Raw genomic sequence first — 17,125 nt, forward strand, 5'->3', positions numbered from 1 at the left:
ATTTGCCAGAGAAATGGCTTCCTGCTGGAGTCATCGGCTCCGAGCTACCTTCCCACTGTTGCCAAACTGATCTTTCTAAAGCCCTACCCCCACCTGATTCTTCCTGCTTACAAATGCCCAATGTCTTTCCATTGCCCTCGGCATGAAGTTCAAGTTCCCTAATATGGCACTCAAGGCCCTCCTTCACTTAGTTCTGCCCCGCCTCCCATCCATCTATCCATCCACCCACCCACCCATCCATCCATCCACCCATCCATCCATCCATCCACCCACCCATCCATCCATCCATGTAGAACAAGAGACCTGCCATCAGAGAGACCTGAATCCCAGTCTTAGCTCCACCGCTAAGTAGCTGTGTGACCTTAGGCACATTACTCACCCCCTCCAGACCTTAGAGTCCTCCTCTGTAAAACGAGATTAATAATAGCACTTATTTCCCAAGTTGTTGGAGGACGACATGAGCTAATGCATGTGAGGCACTTAGCACAGTGTGTGATGGTAAATATTTAATACCTGTTAACTATCATTACTGTTGTAATCACTGACACTGGGTGAGGCACTCGGCCGCAGAAGAGGAATACGCCGCCTTCTCTGTCCTAAGCATCTCACAGGCCAGGAGAGGGACCCGCTGGCTGGCAGCTAAGCTGTGTTCCATTAGTGCCGGCATTGAGCTGGGACGCCGGGAAATGGGGGAGGGGGTGTCCCCTCCCGGTTTGCCCCATAGCCATTCCCAGCCCCGGGACAGGCTGAGTTTTCACCCCCATGTTTTGGCCTTGGCTGTTGCCTCTGCTTGGATCTCCCTTTCCACCTGGTGGACTCCCACCCAGCCTTAAAGGGCCAGCTTAATGGCTACCTCCTCCATGGAGTTTTTCTGCCTCTGTTCCTAACTCCTTCAAGAACTAGCTGGCTCCTTGTCTGGGCTTTCCCAAGTATCTCCAATTCGTATATACTTCGCAGCTCTCCTTCACTCCCAGGCTGTGTCCTGAGCAGAGGCAGGTGCTGAGAGCAAGAATGGAGGCGAATCCAGCCCCTGCTCTGCTCACGGAGCTGCAGGCCCCAAAGCAGGTGCTTTGCTGTTTCTCCCAGAGGGCCCGTGGGTCTGCCAGATGGGGAGGTGATCATGCCAGGAGGTCTCTGAGAGTGGGCTGTCATACATGGGTGCCTGGCACACAGCAGGTCCTTCAGAAACATGCAGCCTTTCTGAGCTCAGGCCAGAGGAGGCAGCGATGAATCAGGAGTTTTGAGGGAGGACAGCCACACACACCACCTTCCTCCCTTCCAGGAACTTCTGTGGTGGATCCCAAACCTGATGGCTTCATTCGCTAAAATGCAGACTCCCCGGTCCGGCCCTCTGCTGACACAGCCTGCCCTGGTCTGTGGGTCTGTTTCCACATTCCAGGTGGCAGTCACTCAGGCTCCCAGAGAACTCCCCAGAGGCAGTGTGCTTACTACCTCACCTTCCACTCAGACAGTTTTATCTTTTTAAAAATATATTTTATTGATTTTTTACAGAGAGGAAGGGAGATACATAGTTAGAAACATCAATGAGGGAGAAACACAGGTCAGCTGCCTCCGTACACCTCCCACTAGGGATGTGCCTGCAACCAAAGTACATGCTCTTGACCGGAATCGAACCTGGGACCCTTCAGCCTGCAGGCTGAAGCTTTATCACTGAGCCACATCGGTTTCAGCCCACTTTGACAGTTTTACTTCTCACCACCTTTATTTCACAGATGTGGCAACGAGGCAGGTTGGGCTGGCTCCAGGTTACACTGAGAATCGCTGGCAGATGAGAGGCCCCAGTCCTGGGCAAGCTTCCCACTGCCCACGGAGGCCTCTGCCCACAAGAGCAAGCAGCACGGGGCCGAGTAACAGCCTTCGTCTCTGCTGGGGGAGAAGGCTACATGTCCAAAGCGGGTGACCTTTGCACCCGAGGAATATCTCGGGGCCTGTTGCTCCATTTGCAAATTGGGGCCGCCCTTCCTTGGGTAGTGGTCACGATTTCATGAATTCTCACCCGTAAATCGCTCAGCACAGGGCACAGAGCATGCGCTCCATCAATCCTAACTTCATGTTGGTGATTATTTGACCCCTGGAACCCTGGGCCTCAGAGCCGGCTTCCTGGCCCCGCCAGCGAAGAAGCCATCCTGCGTGGGGACAGGATGTGGTGGGTGCCTGGCGGGGAGGTGGCGGGGGCCTTGGGCAGAGGAAAAAGGGAGGCGGGAAGAGGGGAGAGAAAATCCCAAAGATCCGGAAGGCCGGCAGGGACGCGAGGCCCGGGATGGAAACCGCAGCTATTTGCGGCGCTGTCCGGGGCTGCGGTCGGCTGGCGTTCGCGGCCTTGGCATGGGAGCCCGCCGCCCCGCCCGGTGCCCTCGGCCACCCGGGCATGGCCTGGCCGGCGCGCCCCGCCTCTCTCTGTCCACGCGGCCAGGGAGGGGGGTGGCCCTGAGCTGGGTGCTGGCGGGCGCGGGAGGGGGTGAGGAGACCCCGGGGGGCTGGTCCTTCGAGGCGGGTGCGCCCTGGAGGCGCTGGTCTGCCCGCGGGGCGGGGCGGGCTGGGCTGGGCTGTGGCGGACGCCCCGGGCGCGGGGTGGGCCCTCTGGGTAGCTCCAGGCTGCGGTTTGGCTACGGCTGCGGAGCCGGGAGGAGAAGGGGCGCAGGAGGAAAGGATCTTAAAAAAAATAAAAAAATAAAAAAAAGCGGGGAGAACAGAGAGGAGGGCAGGAAGCTGGCGTTTCCGGAGCGCCCACTCTGCCCCGAGGAGGTGGGATGCGCGGCCCATTCCCCCGGCCGCGTGGGGAGGGCCGCGCCTCGGATGCAGTGACCGGGTTGGGATGCGAACCCATCTGCCTCCCGCCGGGTGGTCTTTCACCTGGAGAAACGCCCAGGGGAGCGAGAGGGGCGTGGCGGGGCGGGAGGAAGAAAGTAGGGGGGCCGGAAGGGGGCGCAGGAGGGCGGGCGCCGGTGCGGGGCCGCGGCTGCGGGGTGGAGACCCTCGAGGGGAGGGAGCAGCTGTCTGGCCGGCCGTCTGGGCTCCACCACCCAGAGGGCGCTGCAGGCCCCGCCTCGCTCCTCCCGCGCCCTTCCAGCGCCCCCACGCGGGCGCTCCTGAGCCTGGCTCCCCTCCTAAAACTCGGAGTTGGCTGACCCGGAGCCCCGGGGTGGACTTGAGCGCTAGTCCCCTGGATATAGAGGGGCGGGAGGGGCTGGGCCATCAGGACGCCGGGTGGAAGGGGTTGGTAGGTGGGTAGGCTTTTGGGGGTGGGCCGCCGCGGTCCCCCCCAGAGGGAGGGAGGGATAAAAGTGGCCTGGGGTGAGTGAGTGGCACAATAGCCTTTGCCCCCTTCCAGCTGCCATGGCTAAGACTGCTCCCCCCTCTCTGAGGTTATATCCATGCATTTATTCAGGGATTCTGGATTTCCTGAGCACTTGACATCATGGGAGAACAGAGATGAAAGAAACCGACAAGCACCGGAACGGTGTTAACAATGGGTGGGGAGTGCGCGCAGGGCATTTGGGGAGAAACAAAGAATCCGACCTTTACCCACGTTTGCATGGCGGGGACTGCCGACACTTGTCCTGGACAGAACCCCTGAATTGGGGAAGTGGTCTCTGCACCCAGAGTGCGGAGAGAGCGCTCGGAGCGGTTGTCCGCTGTGCCCAGACATTGTGTGGGCAGATGACTGGGCCTTGCTTTTGGGATTCCTAGCCCCTCAGTTATGCCTGGACCATCTCTGGGAGGGTCTGAAGGAATCAACCAGTTTCAGAAAGAAACTCTGTCCTGAGAATGATTCAAAACAGTCCCTGACCTTGCCTTTGTCATCAGGCACCTCCCCCACCATCAAAGGCCCTGGGCGCTCCTCACCCTGTCTCCCTTCTCCATCACCTTTCTCCATATGGCCCCGGACCCACCCGCACCGCCCTTTTTTTTTTTTTTTTTTTTTTTTTTTTGCAATTAGGCTCTGTAGGGAAAGACTAAGCTTGCACAGTTGGGGGTATTTGTCCACAAGAAGGATTTAAGTCAACAGAAATGAAGCAGAGCACAGCGGCCAAGAGTACTCATGCCTCGCCAGCACAGCCAGATTCGGTGAGCCTGAGAGGGGGCGGTGAAGGATTAAGAAAAGACAGACAAGAGAATAAGGCTGGGTCTAGGGGGGGACTCTGACGGAGAGACAGAGCCACGGCCTTCAAGCCGAGTCTTTATTTTATATATAAGCCAGTTTCCATGGTGCAAAGTTAAGGGCCTGGTTACAATGTTCTCCTGGGTTTTGAATCTACTCAATGACATGCACCTGACCAAGCTTTGTTTACTTGCTGCACCTCCCCCAGCCGGTACCATGCAGCCACCTGGAGCCGCTCTCTGCAAGTAAGACCCTGGGTTCAAGTTCTGAGCCACCCCGTGCCATCTGTGTGACCTCAGGCTTTCTAAACTTCACTTACCTCATCCAGAAGACAGGGGTTATAATAGCCTCACTTCAAAAGGGCGCTGAGACGTTTACGGACTGTCGAGATAATGCATAAAAGGACCTAGGGCAGCACCTAGCACGTTGTAGGCTCTTAATAGATGCTAGCAATTGTTATTGCTGTTTAGTTAAACAGTAACACTCATCCATATTTTATAGGAAAGCCCCGATGAAGGAAAATCATTTTAGGCCTTCCTTGATACGTTGCCATCGGCCCAGTGTTTCCCAAGGAGATGAAATGGTCTTTCCATCAGACTAGGAGCTAGCTCCCTGCGGCCAAGTCTCTTAGACAGGGCTCAGCGTGGGGGACCTCAGAGGGAGGGTTCAGGAGCTTCAGGCCTGAGGGCCAAGGAAGACCTGTGGAGCCCCATTGCTGGGGGATGTGGGCCCTGGTCCTGCCCCTTTCCGAAATGTGGAGGGGAAGAAGTTTCGCTCCGGAGTGCTTGCTTCTCGCAGGGTCTGTGTGCCATCAAGGCACCCGGAGTCTGACCCCGTCCATTAGTGCGGGAGACGCTCCGGACGAAAACCTGCCTTTTCTGGCCGGCGTGTGGGAGAAGAGTGAGCTGCTAATTGAAGCATAATTGGAATGCACTGTCCTCTGTCTACTGAGTGGAGCTTCCAGACCTCACCGTCTGCAGAACAGTTTGTCTCTCGAGTCGGGAGGAGTCCGGAGCCAGCCAGGCAGAGACAGCTCCCATGGGTTGGGTCGCTGGGCCCGCTGAGCCGGCTGGGCTGGGCGTGAGGCTCAGGATGAACTCCTGTCCCCCTGTCCCTGACCACTGTCTGGGGTCCTGGAGCTGACGGAGCTCCCAGAGGAAGGCTGGGTTCAGTGAGGCCCTGTGCAGGCTGCTGGGACCTGGGGAGGGAGGAGGCCAGGCCTTGAATGCCAGGTTGTGGGGTGCGGGTTTTATCCAATAGACACTGGGGCGTCCCTGGAGGTTTTAGAACAAAGATTTCCCCCTTCAACGGTTCCCAAACCCTCTTCCCCTCAACAAGGTGATGGTGGGGAGGCGCTGGAGACAGGGGAGCCTTTTAGGAGGTGATAGTGGTAGTCAGGAGGTAACATGGCAGGCCTGGGCTGGTGGGAAGAGGGTGTCAGCAGGCCTGTGAGCTGGAGGGATGGAGAGAGGGAGGCTCTGGGAAGGCAAGGAAGAGCTGGTAAGGGGCCAATGTGTACAGTAGGGGTGTCGAACTCAATCAGAGAAGGGGCCAAAATCTAAAATCCAGCCTAAATCGCGGGCCGAATGGTTTACTGAACAGTCATAAACTGTCATTGTGATGGAAACGCAGCGGAGTGCAGTGATGACAGCGCGGTGCGGGCCACATTGCAAGGCCTGGCGGGACGGATTTGGCCCGCGGGCCTTGTGTTTGACACATGTGGTGTACAGTCTGACAGTTTGAAGGTCTTACCATCCAAGGGGTGGACCAGGAAGTGCTTGAAGCTCAGGGTCAAGGTTGTAGAGCTTTAAGGAGGTCAGTGGGCTGGGATGATGATGTGAGGGGAGACCACCTATCCCAGGGAAGTTGAGGATAAAAAGGTTGAAGCCGCAGATCTGAGCAGCCTGGATATTGAAGAGGCAGGTGATGGATAAGGGGGCGGGGTGAGAGCGACTGAAGAGAAGTTAGAAGTATGGGTGCCCAGGAGAGGGGACCAAGTGCAGACATCCCTGAGGGAGATGCTTGTAACGATACACACATATACGGACAAACACATCTATTGTGGAGACTGGGAGCAGCACAGGCAGAACACACACGAGTGGGCGGCAGTGGCTACTTCTGAGATGGTCGGTAGGTAGAGGCAGGGTTCCATCATCTATTCCAGTGGACGGCAAACTCATCAGTCCACAGAGCCAAATGTCAACAGTACAACGATTGAAATTTCTCTTGAGAGCCACATTTTTTAAACTTAAACTTCTTCTAACGCCACTTCTTCAAAATAGACTCGCCCAGGCCGTGGTATTTTGTGGAAGAGCCACTCTCAGGGAGCCAAAGAGCCGCATGTGGCTTGCGAGCCTCAGTGTGCCGACCACTGATCCATTCGATGTCCTATATTATTTGAATATTTTCAATGAGAATATGTGCATGTACGCTCTCACAATTTAAAACAAGATAAGAAGTCATCTAAAGGTCCATTACCATTAACAAGAGGTTGGCTAACTCAATTGTGACAGTGGAATGCTGCACAGCTGTGAAAAGGAAGGAATGAGAGTCCATGCATCAAGGATTAAAACTCACAAAATGTTGAGCAAAAAAAAGACAAGTGGCAGCAGGACACCTATTGTGTGATTCCATCTATGAAGAATGAAAAAAAAACAACCACCATTTAAAAAATCGATATTACAGACGGATGCATATACATGTAGTGAACGGGTAAAATACTCACAGGAATAAGTGATAAATTCAGGAGAGAGCTTACCTGTGGGAGGAGGGCGCAGGTCACTTCAGTTTTCTCTGTGAAAACCTGTTTCTTAGCTGGGAAGTAAGGATTCAGGTTTGCTGAACTATTACCTATGCATTTCTATATACCTGAGATAATTAATACATTTTGAAAAAAAAATAAAAGACTAGAAGAGAAATAGGACAAACCATGGCCTAACCGGGTCCCGGGTTTGATTCCTGTCAAGGGCATGGACCTTGGTTGCGGGCACATCCCCAGGAGGAGGTGTGCAGGAGCCAGCTGATCGATGTTTCTCTCTCATCGATGTCTCTAACTCTCCCTCCCTCTCTGTAAAAAATCAATAAAATATATTAAACAACAACAAAAACCCCCCAAAAACCATGCAACAGAGGGTTTTGTTTTGTTTTTCATGATCAAGAGAAACATTATTCATTTTTATCTATTTATTTTGTTTGGCACTGATCTTAGCAAAACCTTAAAAATAAAAATAAGAACAAAAATAAATTTGATAGTATGACAGATGTCCCCCAACGCAGAGGGGTTTTCAGAAAGAGAAGGGTCAACAGTACGAAACGAGGCAGCTGGTCCCGCGGTGCAGGAGGGGCCGGGGCAGAAGCCAGTTGCCCTGGAGGAGGAGGCACCACCGTGTTTCGGGCCCACAGCAGAGGATCTGCTTTCAGTTTTCCTGCCCAGAGTCCTGACAAGAGGGCCCTGAACCCCATTATCAGCCGGTGGTCCTCCTGGGGACTTCCCACTGTGATCTGTACCCCCAGGGCCCCTGGACCCATGAGGGAGCATCAGGGGTCTCACCAGGAGTAAGTGGAGTCAGGTCCCAAAGGGGGGCCGGTGGCCTCGCCATCAGCACAGCCGGAAGTGCCGAGGGGCCCTGAGGCGGGAAGAGGGCCCTGCTGACTGACAGGAGTCAGTGAGTCTCTGGCACCCAGAGGGCAGGTGGGCGAGGACAGTGTTGAGGCTTGAAGGTTAGAGGAGGCAAAAGCCAAACCCCAGTGCCCGGGCAAGGAGAGTGGGCGATGCCCAGGCTTGGCAGACAGAAAGCGGGCTGAAAGATGAGGTGCCAAGCTGGGGAGAGGGGCTGCCAGGGCTGGAGATCAGAGGAGCGGATGGGGGAGGGCTGGGCACTGTCAGGGCTTGAAGCAGGAGGCTGCAGGGGGGCAGGGAGGGGGGTGGCAGGAGGTGGGGGGAGGGGGAGGGATCAGTGAAGCCAGGGGGTGGCCGGGAGGAAGTGGGCAGTGCCAAAGGAGCAATGGGAACGAGCCAGTGCCAGCCTGGGGCCGGGAGGGTGGTGTTCAGGGGAGGGAGCTCTCGCCCTTTCTCTTTCCCCAGGTCTCACTCAGTTTTGCAATAAAAGCAGATGCATCTGTTGTTAAGTTGTAAAACCCGGGTTTCGGGTTCAGAGGGCTCTCGGGGGGTCATCTTTTCCAACCCCTTTTTTCTACAGATGGGGACAGAGATGCCCACTTGGGGGACTGGCCTTTCCAGTGCCAGTCAGGACGGACCTGGACCAAACCTGCCTGTGTGTGCAGGCCTGTGCCACACCTGGCGGTGTAGAGTTGAGAACTGGGAGGGGAGAGGGTGTCAAGAATGAAGGGCGCCAGCCCAGCTGGTGTGGCTCAGTGGTTGAGCGTCAACCCATGAACCAGGAGGTCACAGTTCGATTCCAAGTTAGGGCACATACCTGGATGGCGGGCTCAATCCCCAGTGTGGGGCATGCAGGAGGCAGCCGGTCAATGATTCTCTCTCATCATTGATGTTTCTCTCTCTCTCCCTCTCACTCCTCACTGAAATAAAAATAAACAAATAAACAAACAAACAAAAACCCCAACCATATTATGTATTTTTTTTTTAAAGAGTGAGTGAATCCAGTCTTGGCAAGGGACCCAGGGGTCCCGTTGAGAGACAAGGCTAACAGTCCAGACCCAGCCAGCGGTGGAAGGCTAAATCTCCCCACGCACCACTGGAAGGGCTCGGGGGCAGCAGAGGAGGGGGCCCCTGTGAGCTGGGGCCTGTGGGGGATGCAGGGGTCCCATGGGAGTTGCCACTTTGGCTAAGCTCAAATACTAGGAAACGGGGTGGGGGGGCATTTGAATTCATTAAGAATTGACTTTCAAATCCAATGTCCCACTGTACTAGCAGAGACTTAAAAGATGAAAACACACCACAAACGTGGAATGATTGCCATGTGTCCTACCCAGTTGCCCTAGGGGGTCAGGGTGTGGGTCTCCTGATTGGCAGAGAATCCCGAGGCCCGTAGGTCTGTTGGGGCACAGAGCCAGGGGTTCCCTTAGCTCCACCAGCTGCAGCCCAGGCACAGGTACTGTGGGCCGAGGGCAGAGGTCATTGGGAAGTGCCCAGAAGAACACGGATCCCTGCCTCTTTTTACAGAGGAGCAGACGGAGGTTCTGGGGGATGTAGCATGATCTTCCAATGCAACCATTTTTTTTTTAATTTTAAAAATATGTATTTTATTGATTTTTTTTACAGAGAGGAAAAGAGAGGAATAGAGAGTTAGAAACATTGATGAGAGAGAATCATCGATCAGCTGCCTCTTGCACACCCCCTACTGGGGATGTGCCTGCAACCAAGGTACATGCCCTTGACCGGAATCAAACCCAGGACCTTTCAATTCACAGGCTGACGTTCTATCCACTGAGCCAAATCGGTTTCGGCCATTTTTTATTTTTATTTTTAACATTTCATTTATTTCTAAGATGCATGTGGGGCCTTGCATGTGACTGGCGAAGTGCTTGGCCTGCTGGGAGGGTGTTGGCCTGAACGAAGATGCCCCAGGGGGCAGGGAATGCGCCTGGCTGGGTGGTCAGGAAAGCGGGTCTGGCTGGGCAGAGACGGAGGGGTGGGCATTTGCCCTGCTGTCCTCTGGTCGGGGGCGGGGGTCAGCAGCGGGGGCTGGACCTGGGGACCCTCCCCTCTCCCCGTCTGCCTGACGGCTTCGGAAGGGCAGCCACCCCGGGGGGCAGGAGGGGGGAAGGGCGGCGGGGTGTCCAGCAGCTCCCGGGGCTGCAGGATGGGAGCCATTCAGCCTCCGCAGTCATTTGACCCCTATGACTCAGGCCCGGCCCTGCCCGTGGAGGGCGATGGGCCAGTCTGAGCTCATCCCCGCTGCCCGGAGCAGAAGTGGTAAACAAGCTCACCCTCTGCCTCCCGCCCCTGCGAGGAAGCAGGGGAGAGGGTGAGGTGGGGGGCCCCAGCACGCCACCTCCCTGGCCCAAACCATCTGCGTCGCGTGGCTGCCTACCACGGGGGCCACCACGGAGGGGGCTTGCCAGGTGTGTGCTGTGGGCGATGGAGGCAGACGTGTGTTTGTCTTCCCGCAGGTCCTCAGGGAGCTACTGTGTTTCCCCGAAAATAAGACATCCTCCGAAAGTAAGACCTACTTACAGGTTTCCTTCTGAGTGAAATATAAGGCATCCCCCCCTGAAAATAAGCCCCCCCAGGCTAAACATGAGAGATTTGGTCCACTGATTCTGAAAGAAATGGAGTCACAAGAAATTCACCAGGAAATTCAGGAATTGGATTGTTATGATGATGTTCCAGAAGATGATGACATGATTGTCATTGAATAAATGAGTAAATTCTTGATACTGTAGGATTCACAGTTTGTCTGGTTTGTGTTGACAACTACCGTACTACCGTACCGTATACGGGTAATAAATTTCCTTTAACAATAAATGTGTACCGTATTCTTTTTCATGGAAAAATAAGACATCCCCTGAAAATAAGACCTAGCGCATCTTTGGGAGCAAAAATTAATATAAGACACTGCCTTATTTTTGGGGAAACAGGGTAGGGGGCCAAGCTGGCCACGGTTCGTGGGGACCCCTTCACCCCATCCCTGGAGCTGGGGCCAACAGTCAAAGGCTGGGCCTGAGGGCCGGGGTGTCCCTATGGGGTAACACCGGGTTTGACCTGTTGGATCTCGGCCTCCTGGCCTTCAGGCCTCACAGCTCAGAGCCGTGTTCTAAGGGGCCTCTGTGGCCTCTGGGAGCCTCTGAAAGGCTGTCGTCCAGTGTCTTGGGGCGTGAGCCAGTCTCCCTGGTCCTGGGCAACACGTGAGAGGACCCCATCTTCAGCATCCCCCCTCTTGCTGGAGGCCCATGACCCCCTCTCTCCTACCGCACTCCCTCCTCCCCTCCTCCTCTCCTCTCTCCCTTATGCCTTTCTCTTTCTCCCTCCTTCCCTTTTACACCCCTCTCCCAGCTTTCCCTCCCTCCCAACACGGTGGCCAGCATTGCTATTTGTAGCCACCAGGTGGCACCAGTGCCTCACGTGTCCCTCCATGCCCGGTTACCCGCCCCAAAAGCCCTGGATGATTAATCACCTTTAACCCTCACAACACCCACACCCTGTCCAACGCCTTCCTGTGAGTTTAAACATAGAGGAAAACAAGTAGCAAAATATGGGCAGGGCCAGGGAGGGGGCCAGGAGCGCCCAGCTCCCTGCGGATGCTCTCGTCTCTCCTGAGGGGAACATCCCGACCTGGGCGTTCAGACACAGGACAGCACTTCCTCCTGGTTAGCATCCCACTCCACCCAGGAGGAGACGGAAGCCCAGAGAGCAGTCACTTGTCCCAGGTGGGACCGGGTTCCCTCCCCTCCTTGGGTCTCTCTGTGCATCTCCATGTTCTGTCTCCTCTGAAACGTAGAGAAGGCGGCCCCTCTCTGCCCTCTGGGAGCCCCCAGGCTGATGGGTAAACACAACCCCAGGGGGAGGGGGGTCCCCCAGGAGCCAAATGAATGGGGGAGATAGAGGTGCCAGGAGTCCTGGCTGGTATTGGGCCAGAGCTAGGTGGAGCTGGTCAAGGCAGGCTTCCTGGGGGAGTGGGGGAGGGGGGCAGGGCAGGAGCTAGGCAGGCTGAGCGAGGGCAATGCCCGCTCTGGATGCTCTCAGGCCAGGAGCTGCCCAGTGACCCTCAGGAATGGGGAGCAGAGAGGGTGGGCGGTTTCAGCCCTGGAGGCAGAGGAGGGGATCCACTTGGGCTAAGCTCTGACCCCCCCCCCACCCCCACCCCACCCCCTCACTCTCTGTCCCCCTGGGAGGCCTGCTGCGGGCTGGGACGGGAGGCCCAGGGTGGGGTCCCTTCCCCAGGGCCTGAGCAGGATCCTGAGCCGGCTGTGGCAGTGCCCAGGAGCCAGAGAGGAGCCGCCGCCCCCCACCCCCTGGGCCCCCTCTGTAATTAGGGCTATTTTTAGGCCCCTCTTCCTTCCTATTTCAGGCCTCTGGACAGGGCCGGAGAGTGGGCTGTGCTGGGGCCGCGGGCTGGAGCCGCTAAACTGGGCCCAGCGTGGGAGCTGCAGCCACAGCGCAGACCACAGCCTGGGGCGGAGTCCTGGCGGGGGAGGGGAGCCGGGACGTGGCCGGGCCTCAGGCCGGCGGATGGGGGCCAGGCCTGGGCTCCTCTGACCCCTCCCTGCGCCCCTCACTGATCTGCCTCACACTGGCCCGTCCCTCTGCCCCGCACCCCCGGCCCTGCTGATCTGAGGTGGCTGGCTAGCCCCGAGCCTGTATCTCTGTGTGTCCAAGATGGGGGCAGCGCGGCCCCCTGGGAAGTGCCCCGAAGCTTCATAGTAACGAGCGGCATGCATTGGGTGCTCACTGTGTGCCAGGTGCCGTCAGCACTGAACCTGTGCTAATGCACAGTAGCACTATGACGTCAGTGCTGTGCCATCCCTATTTTGCAGATGGAAAAACTGAGGCTCCTCACGAGCCAGGCTTGCTCTCACCGGTCTGCTTCGGGGAGCCTCTGTCAGGGGAGTCGGGGAGGGGGTGCTGAGCGACACGCTCTCTTCTCCGCTCCGCGGGCAGGGCTCCCGGGCAGCTGCCCACGGACGGATGGTCTGTCCATCGGCTGACGGCCCGCGGCCTGTCCTGCAGGCGGAAGGGTGGGTCGGGCCCAGCTGGTTCTCGTTAGACACAAGAAAGCTGGTGAGGGGTATATTTAGCCCTGGTTTCTGGAGGAGCCAGAGGTCTTTCATCCTCGGAGGCGCTGGCCACGGGGGACCCGGCTTGCCAACACCGGGCTCCCGGGCTGCAGGGGACACGGGCTTCGGGGCAGGGAACGGGGTCAGGGAGGAGAAGGGGCAGAGGTGACCCTGCCCGTCTCTATGGCCGGGGGCGGGGGCGGGGAGCGGTGATGCCAGCCAGGGCAACCGAGGGCTGACAGCCTCGGGGGCTTGAGGGCTCCTGCAGGTATGGGAGGGGGGCAGGCTGGGGGCGACCAGCGTGCCCGTGGCGTGGGGGCTGTTCCTGGCGCTTGGCCCTGGCCTGGGAGTCTGGGGACCTGCTCTTAATCCCAAGGGGCAGGAGAGGGGCAGGGTTCTAAGGAAGCAAGGGGTGAACTTTCTCTTCTCTGTAAGGAGACTGACATGTGTGGGCATCGGTGTTGGAGAAGGTGGGAGGGTTGGGGGGCAGATCACACAAGAGAAAAAGAAACAGGCTCAGAGAGGCTGCTGTGTGGTGCCGAGGGGTGCACCTGCGCCTTGCGGTGCTGGGCAGGGGGCACCCACTGGGTGCTGTGAGACGGGGCCGGTGCCGGACCTACTGTGGCATGGCTGTGTGGCGGGATTCTGATGGAATGCAGGTGTGAGATGGCCCACGGTGACCGTGGCATTGCTCCGTGGTGGGGGCCTGGGGCAGTGAGTGGCCCTAGCATACTGTTTTGGGGGCAGCCTGTGAGGGTGGGGCTAGCTGAGGGCCCAGAGCTGGTTCAGACAGCACAGCTATGAGCTCGCAAGGCGGCGTGACTGTCCGCCTGGACGTGGCCTATGTGTGCAGCTGTGAGGAAACACGCGTGGTTGCATGGCTGGGGCTCTGGCTGTGTGTGTGTGTGTGTGTGATTCTGGGTGTGACGGAGCATGTGACCGCAGCTGGGCTCCCCGCCCCCCGCCTCTGCAGACAAGGCCTGCTCCCGCTGAGGGTCGTGCCCCATTGCCCTTCCGGGGACCCCCCACCCCAAAGCCACAGGCCCTCTGAGACTGAGGGAGGGAGCCCTACCCGTTGTAAGCGCCTGTCTCTCCCCTAATCCTCTCAGCCCCACTCCCTCCGACCATCCCCACAGGCGGCAGGCTTCTACCTGTCCCGGGCTGGCGGCAGGGAGAGGAGGAGCCCGCCCGCCCGCCTGCCGCCCCTCTGTCGTCTCCGCTCAGACAAAGAGCTCACCCCGGTCTCTGTGGGCGTCTGGGAGACGCTGGGGGGATTAGCGGCCCACACCGCCCTCTCCCCACCTCTTGCCAGCCCACCCGGCTGGCACCACCACCGCCCAGCTCAGAGTTGGTGCCCTCATCAAAGCCTGTCCAGGCCCCCCTCCGTGTGTGTGTGTGTGTGTGTGTGTGTGTGTGTGTGTTGCCTCGTGCATCGTGGTGGAGGCAGAGATGCAGCCCGTTGAAAAGTGGGTCCTGGGACCCACACCTTTCAGACACACACCTTCCACTGCTGGCCAGCCCCTCCCCCTCCCCCCGGGCCCTCCAGCATGTGCTTGGCAGGCTGGCATCTTTGTGGGCACCCCTGTCTTTGGATATTTCATTCCTGGTCCTTGCCCTCCTCCCACACCGATGGCAGCAGCCCTGACCGTCCATTCCTTCCCTTTGCCCTCCTGGGGGAGGACCAGTCAGGCCCACGAGCACGGAGAGCAGGCGAGAGGGAGCGGCTCCCCTCTGGGGAGGGCTCAGCCCAGCAGGGAGCGGGAGGCTGTGGTCTCAGCGTGGGGTCAGAGGGGACTTGGAGATGGCCTTGGGTCTGGGCTGTTGGTTGTGTTTCTGCAGAGCCACCTGGGGCTTTGCTTCCGTCAGGGAGTGAGACTCAGACGGTGAGCGTCGCCACCTCAGGACTCAGAGGCTTTGAGATTCGTGCTTTCTTTGTCTTGTGCAAAACTAGACATGGTTCTCTCAGTTCTCTCATGTTTACGCTCAGTGGGTTTTCTCAGCAGGGAGGGCGGGCATAGCTCCTTCTCCTGTTCCAGAGGTGCTCAGACCGGATCTCTGAGAGGTTCCCCAAAGTCACACAGCTGGCGAGTAATGGGTCCAGGATGGAACTCGTGTGTGTGTGTGTGTGTGTGTGTGTGTGTGTGTGTGTGACTCTGGGTGTGACAGGGCATGTGAATGTGCAGCCGGGCACCCAGCCACCGGCCACAGCAAACAAGGCCTGCTCCTGCCGAGGGGTCTCTTTGGACACTACTGTGTATGTGAACCCCTCATAATTCCCGTGGCTGGGCCCCTACCCACTCGGTACCCATCCCTGCCACCCCTGAGGAGTCTGCCGTCTTGGGAAACTCTGGAATGGAGACAGGCCAGTGGGAGCTGGGTGAGATGACCTGGCCCCTCCCTGAGTCACACCCCGTCCTTAAGCAACCAGGGCCCCATTCCGCAGACAGTTCCTGCAGTCCATGCTGTGCTTTGGGGGTTATGTGTGGGAACTCCCTTCTCTTCCTGCCAAATGGGTTAGCGTCTGCTTTGTTCTTGCAGATCCCTCCATTCTAATCTTTCCCAGCAAAACGCTATCCTGTAGGTGTAGTGGGGCCTGTCTCCTTCGGTTCAGCCTTTGGTGGAGGCAGGGAAGCACCAGCCCGTCCCTCCCATGGGTGTGTGGGCAGGGGCCTGGCTGCTGCCGTGGAGTCACTGCATGGACATGGACATGGACATGGACATGTGGATTTGAGGGGGTGCATACGTACGGAGCAGAGGGAGAAGGCCCGGGTGAGAGGGTGGAGGATGCATGTGTGTGTGGGTTGGTAGTAGATGGGTAAGTGAGCTGGTGGACATGTGGGTGGGTGAGTGGGTAGCGCTTGGATGGGTGGGTGAATGGACGGGGTGGGTATTTAGGTAAACGGATATATGCGTGAGTGGTTGAATGGATACACTGTAAGGTGGTTGTAGATGCTGGCTGGCTGGCTGGAGGCAGGGAAGATGGCCAGGTGGAAGGCAGGATGAGTGGAAGGGTGGAGATGGATGGGAGAGTGGTGAATAGGTGTGTTGGTGGGTTTGTGGCAGAGATTTGGGAGACTGGAGGAGCCTTTGGAAAGGAACGGTTTGGGTCCGCTCTGTTTTCTGGGTTGATGGAGAGACCATGTTATGGAAACATGTACAAGACTCTGCCTGGTTGCAACCTGGTTTATGTCACATTCGAAGGTGGGTTTGGCTCACTCCTGTGAGGTCTGAGGTCAGAGTATGTGGACATCCTGGGTGTCCATCTCTGATCTCCCAAGCCTGCCGTCACCTTCCCCCATGCTGGGCGGCGCGGGGTCTCCTCCCCGTCGGATACAGAGCACAGACGGAGAGCGGTGGTTCTCTGGGGGGCTCACCCCTTCCCTGGGGTCGTGGGGCTGTTCCTTCAGCTTCCCTGAGACTCAGTCAATGCTGGAGGGACCCAAAGTCACAGAGACTAGCCTGCCTCCTCCAGGTGGTGTGGTGCTGACAATATAACACACTGACAGCAGCCCCACTGCCCTGACCACAGAGGGGGGACGCTGGCCTGGTCCTCCAAGCTTGAGGGGCAAGGGGAAGCTGTAACGGGACACGTGGAGGTGAGATGCCAGGGACAGAGTGTGCTTAATGCGGGGAGGGATGGGGTGGGCTGTGGAATCATCTCTCTGTCCCTTCCCAGGTGCTGGGTTTATTCTTTGCTCCCAGAGGACCTCTTGTGCCTTTCTCTTGGGGAAAACCTTCCCCTGTGGGACTGCTTCCCATGACCATTCTAGGACTCTCTTGCATTGAGTGACTGCTGAATGCCAAGCACCTCACATTCCATGATCACATTGAAGTTCCACAATATCCTTTCAAGGTAGGGAGCATGCACCCGTTTTACAGATGGGGAAACTGAGGCTCAGAAAGTGTAAAGAATATGCCAGCATTATCCATCTAGGAGGCCATAAAATCAGGATTCCTATTCAAGTCAGCCTGGCTTCTCTGCCCCATTGCCACACCTCCTCTCCCCTCACCCCCCCTCCCCCCGGAATTGGCAGGTCCAGCTGGGGAGAATGAGCCCAAAGAGCAGCAGCTGGAAGGAGAAAGCTCAAGAACAGGGAGAAGGGCCCTCGTAGGGACCTGTGAGCGTTTCTGGGGCTGTTGTGTAGAGGCTCGCTGGCCTTTATCTGAAAGAAGAGGCCGCAGGCAGGATCTGGGCGAGACCACCAGAGGACTTTCTGGCCTGGAGGGGTGTGGGCTGGAGCAGGCAGAAGAGGGAGGGCGCAAAGAGAAGTCCTCTGCAGGAGCCAGAAGCCACCCTGTGGTGAT

The 17,125-nt window shown here is 57.6% G+C and overlaps 1 long non-coding RNA gene across 1 annotated transcript; it reads left to right on the plus strand.

The window, feature by feature from the left end:
- The first annotated feature begins 2,915 nt into the window (after positions 1-2,915).
- Positions 2,916-15,925, plus strand: LOC118726650. The gene is made up of 3 exons (XR_004990348.1): positions 2,916-2,927; positions 3,175-3,179; positions 15,815-15,925. It is a non-coding gene; the product is annotated as an uncharacterized LOC118726650 (long non-coding RNA).
- The last annotated feature ends 1,200 nt before the right edge of the window (positions 15,926-17,125 follow it).

The sequence above is a fragment of the Pipistrellus kuhlii genome, unplaced genomic scaffold (assembly GCF_014108245.1).
Source record: "Pipistrellus kuhlii isolate mPipKuh1 unplaced genomic scaffold, mPipKuh1.p scaffold_m20_p_22, whole genome shotgun sequence".
Classification (NCBI taxonomy): Eukaryota; Metazoa; Chordata; class Mammalia; order Chiroptera; family Vespertilionidae; genus Pipistrellus; species Pipistrellus kuhlii.